Here is a 10,179-nt window from a genome sequence, read left to right as displayed (position 1 = left end):
AATGACAGCCTGATTTTTGTGTCGGCCTTGAGAGACTGTGCAGTTTGCTAAGTATAAAGCTCTGTCTCTTTAAGGTACAAAGCATGGGTAGTACCTGGTGTTTCAGGGACAAATTAACCCAGGGGTAGGCAACCTAAGGCCCAATCGCCTTCTCAATCCAGCCCACTGACGGTCCGGGAATCAGCGTGTTTTTACATGAGTAGAATGTGTCCTTTTATTTAAAATGCATTTCTGGGTTATTTGTGGGGCATAGGACGTCTTTCATCCCCCCCATATAGTCTGGCCCACCATATGGTCTGAGGGACGGTGGACGGGCCCACTGCTGAAAAAGGTTGCTGACCCCTGAATTAACCTCTGTTGAACCTCTAGTATTGCAGATTGGGTGATTTACATAATTTGTCACAGAGGAGGAAATCCCCTTCCTGACTCAAATTGCAACAAACCATATTACATCTGAAGTGCAACACTGATTTCATCTACAGTCTTTTCTCAAAGAACAGATCTAATTCCTATTTAAATCAATAGATTTCTGCTGGTGGTTTGGTTTGATTACTGATGCCCCACAATGGAAAATACATTCAGTTATAAAATATCATCATCATCATCATCATCAATAAGTCATTTACTGAAAGCATCTAGCAGACTAACCTCACCAGGCCCCCAAGTAAAATTTTTATGGCTGCTAATACCATACCAGTTTTGGCAGTAACAGCCATAAAGAGGGGAAAACATAAAGCAGGCACAGCCTTAACCTCCATCCATACTGATAGGGATGCTAATTGCTTCCTCTCTGTCATCAGATTGGCCATCTGATTAATGGAAAAGCATAGATCTGCTAAGGGGAGAGAGGATGTGTGTCCAGGGTGTGTGTATGCAAGAGTGTGGGGCACACACACCCCACACTGCCTTACGGTCCCCCAGGGAGTTGGCAAAGTTGAATGCAGCCCTCAGGTAAAAAATGTTAGACTTTCCTGCTTTAGGTAATGTAACACCTGCTTTAAAGCATGAGATTCTATCAAACAAGAGGGCACAGAACAAAGCAAGCCATAGGAGATAAACTATTAATAACCACACCACCTGATGCCATAACAAAGAGATTTTTTTATTGACATTCCTTTACAGTGATATGATTGAATAGAAAGCGAAGCCTGAGTATCATGTGACATTTTCCTGTCAATATAAGCAAAATTAGCCCAGTAACGAGGACCTTTCCTGCCATTGACTTGTATGAAGTCTTTAATGAAACCATAATAGACACTTGGTTTTAGGTAAATTGGAAGCTGCAGGGAATTCAGCTAATGTTTCAATATTGACTATAGCTAGTGTCTACTATCTACAGACACCTGTTGACTTGATCGAAGGAACTATGGTGTACTAGGGAGAAAATAATACAACCTTTTGGGACATAATAACTTGGAAATGCTATCCCAGATTTGTGACATATTGCAGTCAATTTTTTAAGCACTGAGGTACAGCAAGAGGAATAATCGTAAAAAGCACCATCTTTAGCGTAGAAAGATTTGTTGGTATATGTATGACTGAACAGGTTCGATTTCCACTGGGAATTCGTTCCTGATATGTGTTTGTTGAAATTAATGGCAGTAGTCCTGCTGACTTCAAAAAGCCTAGGATTTAACTTAGGGCAGAGATAGTTCACTGAAAAATGAATAATAGAATCCTAAAGCCATAACTCTCTTAACTGAAATGGGATTGCCTTCCAGCAACCTTATATGATTGTGGAAAGAATTCCATTGTTTTCAGTAAATTTAGTGCCAGTTAAGTGTGTCCATGGCTTTAGATTATGATCTTAACATATATGCGTTGATTTTATTCAAATTAATATGTGGGAATTTCAGATTAATGCATTTAGGATTAAACAACAAGTCTCATACTGTAGCAATGCCAAGCCTTTGTTGTGATGAGACCTGTAGAAAAGCAAAGAATCAACCTGGTTGTGAACTCCAAATTTTCTCTCCATTACTAAAACTTCATTGGCACTTGAATGAAGTTGGGGTGCTGATCCCTTCCTCCCCCCACCCCCGATGAATTAATGCAGAAACTATGACCGTGCAGAGGGAAACTGGGCAAAATCCACTTTGTGGAATCATCACACCAAAGCAAACTTGAAAATGGCTAAATAGAAACAAAAATTGTTTTAGTAACATGAAATTACAGTATACTTAAAATAAATGCAGACAGGAATGTGGGGAAATGAAGCTAGTGTTTACAAGAAAGGAAAATGAATCTTATCAATTGTACTAAGGACAGCAGGGTTTGAGTTTGTGTTGCAAGCAGAACCTGGACTGCTATATAAAGTGGCATTTGTTTTAATTAGCCGGGTGTCTGAGACTTGAAAGGGCTTGGATTACTGTATTTTTCGCTCTATAACACACACCAGACCACAAGATGCACCTAGTTTTTGGAGGAGGAAAACAAGAAAAATAAATATTCTGAATCTCAGAAGCCAGAACAGCAAGAGGGATCGCTGTGCAGTGAAAGCAGCAATCCCGCTTGCTGTTCTGGCTTCTGGGATAGCTGCGCAGCCTGCATTCACTCCATAAGACGCACACACATTTCCCCTTACTTTTTAGGAGGGAAAAAGTGAGCCTTATAGAGCAAAAAATATGGTAAATAGTCTATTGAATGACATAACAAGGTATTAGATTCAGGTAGGGAGCCGTGTTGGTCTGACACAGTAGAAATATATTTAAGGACTTCCGGAGGCGGCGTGAACGGCAATGGCGGTCCTCTTCCTTCTGTGAAGAGGAAGCTCCGTGGGAAACGGGTCGTCCGCTACGGCGAAGCGGAGACCCACGTCGGAAACCCACAGGCAGCAAAAGCCTGTGGTCTCGGGACCCGGTGGGCGCCAGAAGCAACCCCTGAAATGTTGAAGGAACCCCGTAAGGGGCTCCGGAGCGGGTAGGGGGTAGCGGCGCTGTGGGTCGTTTCGCAAGCTACGGAGTGAAGCCGCGCTGCTGCTGCCGGTGAGCGCTGACCTCTTTTCCTGAAACTTCTGATTTGGAAAAGCAACAATCCGTGAGTAAAGAGGACTTTACAAAATTTGAGACTAAAAATTATTGAATTTGGCTGAAAGCGGAGCGACGTAAAACAGGAAGTCCGTCTTCCGCTGTCACTGAACTTCAAAGCAAAGAGCTGGAGGAGTGGAGGCAAAGAAAGAATTTTTAACTTAATCGATCTGAGCAACCGCTGAACTTTTTTGTAAGCAGAATAAGGACTTTAAGCACTTGATTTTATGTTCTTTACTTGCATCGTGATACCTTTCTTCTATCGGAAATATAATTTGAGTAAGAAACCCAGGTTCTGGAGCTGCCTGAGTAACTGAGCTGTCAGTCTGCAGATTTGGTTACTTTGAATTAAAAATTGCAACAATCTGAGGGAGTTTGGACTTGCTACTTTGAAGTATCATTTGAAATACCAGTTTGCACTGTTTGAAACAATGTGGCTGTTAATACTAACTCTGCTTAAAACCTGCTATTGAAGGTTCCGGGACTTTAAACTTGATTTTAGCAATTTTACCAGAATTGATTTCTTCCCTAAAGACATTTTATGCTCCCCCTAGAGGATTCGGGATTTACAGCAGTGACATTATTTTACTTTCCTTTCCCGGCCTCCTGTTTGACTGTTACCATCTGGGCTGTTGTTTTCTCATGGGAACAACTCAGCTTGACCTTGACTTTTAGATAACTCTGGAATGAGTGGCGCAAGAAAAAAGGGACCAAAAACTAGACAAACAACTTTAACAACTTTAACTGCAGCCTCTCAGGCACGCAGATCATCTGTACCTACTCTGCCTTCAGAAGAAGAAGCTGCTTCTCGGCCACAAGCAGGGGAGGGAGAAACTGAGCAATTACAACTGGAAGATATGGCCTCAGGAGCAACTGCTTCTATTTTAGAGAAAATCTACGAAAAACTGGAATCTTTGGACAAGAGAGTAGAATCTCTGGATAAGAAAGCTGATGAGCAAACAGCTAAAATTGATCAAAACACAGAATGTTTAAATAGATTAACTGGACAAGTATCACAGAACGTACAAGCAATTGGAGAACTGACGGAGGCCACGGCAGAAAATCGGAAATTGGCTGAGGATACTAGCCAAAGACTGGGAAATTTGGAACAAGAGGTAAGACCACTCAGCAAACAAGTAGGTGAACACCAGACCTACCTTTCCATGATAGAACTGCGGAACCGGGAGAGTAACCTTAGGATAAGGTCGATACCAGAAGCTGAAGAAGGCAACTTAGCTGAGTTCCTGACTAAAGAGTTTTCCAAGTTTGGAATTTAGAGGAAAAGGACTTTAAAATCGTATCAGCCTTCAGGCTTGGAAGACTTGTAAAGAAAGAGAAGCCCAGAGACTGTTTGATAACATTGAGATCAAAGGAGGAAAGGGATAAGATTTTGGGCCTACACTACGGAAAGTCACTGGACATTTCGGATAGAAGAATTGATATTTACAAGGACATCCCTAAACAACTGTTGGATCTTAGATCTGACTATCTTGAACTGGTCAAATTGTTGAGGAGCAACTCAATTATCTTCAGGTGGGAATTTCCCTAAGGAGTATCTTTCACTTTTAGAGGGAAGAAGGTTAAAATCAGAACATTGGAAGACAGAGATAAATTTTTGACCGCATACGGAGAGGACCTTCAAAAGGGAATTGAATTACCCTCTGGGCCTGGAGCACCAGCGGTACCTGCACCCTCGGAACCTGAAGATCCAGTGAACAAGACACCACCCCCAGGAAAATAATCAGACTAATTCAGGATGTCTCTGCAACTCTTGAGTTGGAATATAAATGGCTGTAACATCCCGGAAAAAAGGAGGAAAATTTTTCACATATTAAAAAAGGAACAATTGGATATCATTTGCCTACAAGAAACACATGTGACTAGGCTCCACAGAAAAGTGTTAATAAACAAAAGACTTGGCCAGGAATTTATATCTTCGGACAGAGTAAAGAAGAGAGGCGTGGTGATATATGCAAAAGAGAGCCTGTCACCCAAATTCTTATTTAAAGATGAACATGGAAGAATTTTAGCAATTGAGATACAACATCAAGGAGAAAAGATTTTGTTATTAGGAATCTATGCACCAAATGAAGGGAAATCGGAATTTTACAAGAAGTTGCATGAGACAATGCTGGATTATCTGGACTATGACAACATCATTATGATGGGAGATATGAACGGGGTCGTATCAACTAACATGGATAAGTCACAAAGCCAAAATGTTACAAAGGACGGCAGACTACCAAAGACTTTTTTTGAAATGACAGACAATATGGACTTAATTGACATTTGGAGAACGAAGAACCCCTTGGGAAGAGAGGGAACATTTTTCTCTGAAGCCCAGCTGACTTGGACAAGAATCGACCAAATATGGATAACTAGAGGTCTGGCACCCAAGGTCAGAAAGGTGGAAATCTGCCCAAAGACCTGCTCCGACCATAATGCAACGAAGATGGACATGACACTACTACCAACCGGCTCCTTTAGATGGAAGATGAATGACAATTTGTTTAGAGATCAGGAGATTGTTGAGAAGGCCCAAAAAGCCTTGAAGGACTATTTTGAGATAAACATGAACACTACGGTGGAAAAAAGAACTATCTGGGACGCAAGTAAGGCTGTAATGAGGGGGTTCTTGATACAACAGAATGCTGTAAAGAAAAGGATACAAAATGAGAGGAAAGACAAGATATTGGAGAAAATCAAAGAATTGGAGAAGAAGTTAAGATCAAATCCGAAGTCACAGCCGACCCTGAGAGAAATCAAACTTCATCAAGCACAGTATTCTAAATTGATAAACCAGGAAATAGAGTGGAAGATTAAATTAATGAAACAAAAAACTTTTGAATCGGCAAATAAATGTGGGAAACTGCTAGCTTGGCAGTTGAAGAGGAGACAAAAACTAAATACAGTCACAAATTTAGAAATTGAAGGAAGAAATATTCAGAACCCTGTGGAGATCAGAAAGTGCTTCCAGAGATATTTCAAAAGATTATATACTCAAGGGCTGCAAGATGAGGTTGAGATTAAACAATTTTTGGAAAAAAATGGACTAACAAAATTGTCACAAGAAAATAGATCAATCCTGAATTGCAAAATAACACGACAAGAGATTGATAATAAATGTTGGAAGAGTAAAGAAGCTGAAGGAACATTCTTTCACCTCTGGTGGACTTGCCCTAGAGTGAAGGTTTTCTGGGAAATGATTTATAATGAACTGAAAAAGGTATTTAAGTATACCTTCCTTAAGAAACCAGAGGCCTTTCTCTTGGGCATTGTTGGTCAGAGTGTGCAAAAGAAGGATCAAACCTTTTTTATGTACGCTACAACAGCAGCAAGGATACTCATCGCTAAAAGCTGGAAAACTCAAGAATTACCCACACTGGAAGAATGGCAGATGCAACTGATAGACTATATGGAATTGGCGGAGATGACGGGCAGAATCCGAGACCTGGGAGAAGAACTGGTGGAGGAAGATTGGAAGAAATTCAAGGACTATCTACAAAAATATTGTAAATTGTATGATTGTTAAGAAAGATGTAAGATTAGCAAAAACATGGCTTCAACAAGCTAGTTATAAAGAATATAAATTTAAATTTAATTGGAAGATGAAAAGATAAATTTTGGATAAGTAACATTTTATAATTAAGTTCCAATAAGAGTATGTTAAATCTTAAAATTTGAGATATTAATATTGAAAAATTATATTATATGAATTAAACCAAGTTAATAATTTGCTGGTAAAATTTATGAGTTTAGAAAGCAGGAACAAGGGTTGTGAGGAAGTCCAAAGATGAATATGAAATGTGGATTTTGGAAAAGATTGTGTTATTACCTATGTATTTTATTGTTAAACTAAAATTTAATAAATATTATAAAAAAAAGAGATTGAACAAGCCATTCAGAACATGCAATTGGGCAAATCCCCAGGGCCAGATGGGCTGGCCTCCAAGTACTACAAGACATTAAAAGACTATCTGATACAACCACTGATGGAGGTCAGCAATGAAATTATGGAGGGGAAGAAGGCGCCGGAATCGTGGAAAGAAGCTTTTATCACATTGATACCAAAATCGGAAGCTGAAAAGACACAACTTAAGAACTATCGTCCCATCTCCCTTTTAAATGTGGATTACAAAATATTTGCAGACGTTTTGGCAAGTAGACTCAAAAAAGTATTAAATGAAGTAATTCATAAAGACCAGGCAGGCTTTCTCCCAGGTAGACACCTGTTTGCTAACACAAGGAATATCATTGACATTTTGGAACTTTTGCAAACAGACATAAATACAAAAGCAGTGTTAATTTTTATAGATGCGGAGAAGGCCTTTGACAATATCTCTTGGAAATTTATGAAGGGAAATTTAAAAGAAATGGGAGTGGGACGGGGTTTTGAGAATGGGATTGATGCAATATATTCAGAACAAAAAGCTAAATTGATAGTTAACAATGTGGTTACAGAAGAGTTTAAAATTGAAAAAGGAACACGACAAGGCTGCCCCATTTCCCCTCTGCTATTTATTTCGGTTCTGGAGGTGCTCTTGAATATGATCAGAGGGGACCGGTTGGTGGAAGGAATCCAGGTCGGAGCGAAACAATACAAACAATACAAACTTAAAGCTTTTGCAGATGACCTAGTTTTGACCCTGCAGGAGCCAGAATCTAGTACGAAAAGAGTGTTACAATTGATTCAAGACTTTGGTCGGGTGGCGGGATTTAAATTAAACAAACAGAAAACTAAGGTGCTGGGAAAAAATTTGACAGATACACTCCCATGGTAGGTCAAGACTCATGAGACTGGCTCCACCCATGTGGTTACTTCATTAATGCAGCCCCTCCCCTAGAATGAGACAGGTGTCACAGGGGAGCAGCTTACATGCTACTATTAATGGGTCCCAGAATGATATACCTGCACTTTTCAATGCAATCTCTCCAGATTGTGATAATCTGGGTCCTAGGTCCACCTGCAAAATGGAATCTTAAAGATTGCCCTCCTCTTTTTCTTAAAATTAATTTATTTTCCTCACCAAGCTAATTTCTCAGCCTTTCTCCTCTGCTGTTTAGTCTCTTGCATACGAGAGGCTGCCCAATGCAATGTTGACTTGAAAAAAAAAATCCAACTCCTAGGGGCCAAAGGGTCTTTGCCCCCCCATAAAATATTTGAGGGGGGTAGCCCCCCCCAAAGTTGATGGGCATTGCCATTCAAATGGTTTGCGTGCGCCATGTCAAGTGACTGATTTTCCGTGGTGGTGTTTACCTGCCTCCCCAATATTTTCGTCAAGTCGGCACCTCTGATCCAATGCATAAATGTATAAAAAGAAATAGATGATGATAAATTGGACAGATAAGTAGTTTTTAATACTGTAATGAGGTGACAGAAGCCCATACTGTGGAACAGATGAAAAATGGATTTGTTTAGGTGTCATGAAAAATGAAAGGTATGAAGAAGAATGCTTCCTGTCTGGATTCTTTACAGCACTGCCTTTGCCTGAGATTTAGAGAACAAAATCTACAATGTGTTTTCCTAGAAAGGAACACACAAACGTTCTGGGGGCCAAATCCAAAGTTACCTATATCCTATTTCAGTTTCCAGACCATATCTGGCATTGGTACATAACTGTATAGTGACATTTTGAGCATCACTCTTGCTTCAGATGCCTTCATTGCATATACAAATTCTTCCACCACTCTACAAAAAATAGTTTACTTTTTAATAAAATATAGTTTTTAAATAGTTTTAAAAATCCTGACTATACAGCATTATAAATAAAGGATGTTGTTTTAATTCTTGGTATATAGTACTGTTATATTTGGCCCGCCTCAAACTAACCAGTCAGATGGTTGTGCCTTGTCTAGTTAAGTTCCATTCCATTTCTTGAAAAAGATGATACCTCATCTTCGACACCATACATATGACTTTGTAGTGACATTGGCTGTAATTTTAAATACATGTGCACATGCTCAAGATACAATGATTTCCCTACGATTTTGTGCACAGGGGATTGCAGAGGCTGTATATTGGACAACTGCTTTTAGGTTAATATTTCAGGAACCTCCATTTGTTTTAGAGAGGTATGCAAAGAAGCTCCATTGAAATGAGTGGAAATCGCATTCCAAGTTCTGTTTGGTAGGCTGCTTCAACACTCATCTATTTAGAGGCTTCCTACAGCAATTATGGAGTTGGATCCCAACTTAGTCGTATGTAGCATAGGCCGATTGAAATAAATGGGACTTGTTAGAGGTGACTACTTTAACTACCATTATTTCTAATGAGTCTGTTATAAGCATGACTAAGCCTGTATCCAACCAGTAATATACGCAATATAGTGTGTGCTTGTAAAATGTATATTAAATGCAGTTGATATGGACATGAAAAATGTAATGATGTCAACTGATTCCAAATTAATTGGTTTTACTGAAACTGGCATTTCAATCTAAAATCCTAGATTGGATTATTTAATGTAAGGTAAGATTTCACCTTGGGGAGGAGTAAAGTGGCTGCAGTTTCAGCAGCATGCAGCAGGATGCTGCTCATTCACCTTTAAACCATAGTTTAGTTTAACAATGGTTTAAAGTTTCATGTGAATAAGGCCACAATATGGTAGTGATGAATGAACAAACCTTTATCAGGTGTTTGCCTAATAAAGGATTCATCACACAAACACAGGTTAGTTTAGGTTAGTTTTCATATCAGCTAAAATAGCCGGCATTCACCAGGCCACTTACTTCCCAGCTCAACACCCAAACCAGTAATGAATATCTGTTCTTCATATACCTACTTGTTCCCAGGTCCCATGGCTTTTGTTTTGTCCATTTTGTCCTCTTTGAAGAGTGTAAATGTTCCCAAAAAGAACATACATGATCCAGCCACAGTTAAGCACAAATGAGAGATGTACAAATGTCCTTAAATTTCTCTTACCCAAGCCTAAAAGTTAGAAACTTCGGATTCTAAATTGCCCATAATTTTTTAAAAATTAGGTCAATTTTTTGTGGTTTACCTTAAAAGTTATATTTTCCTGATTTGGGTGGGGAACTATTCTGAGAATGTTTCCTGTCCAAGCATAGGTTTAGGTTTCTAAACAGAAAAGCAACCTTATTGAAGTGACTACCACATCACTTTGCTAAATATTGGAGTATCAGTACTGTGTCACTC

Source organism: Podarcis cretensis (genome assembly GCF_951804945.1).
Source record: "Podarcis cretensis genome assembly, chromosome: 12".
In the NCBI taxonomy this organism is placed as follows: domain Eukaryota; kingdom Metazoa; phylum Chordata; class Lepidosauria; order Squamata; family Lacertidae; genus Podarcis; species Podarcis cretensis.
This window is presented reverse-complemented; position numbering follows the sequence as displayed.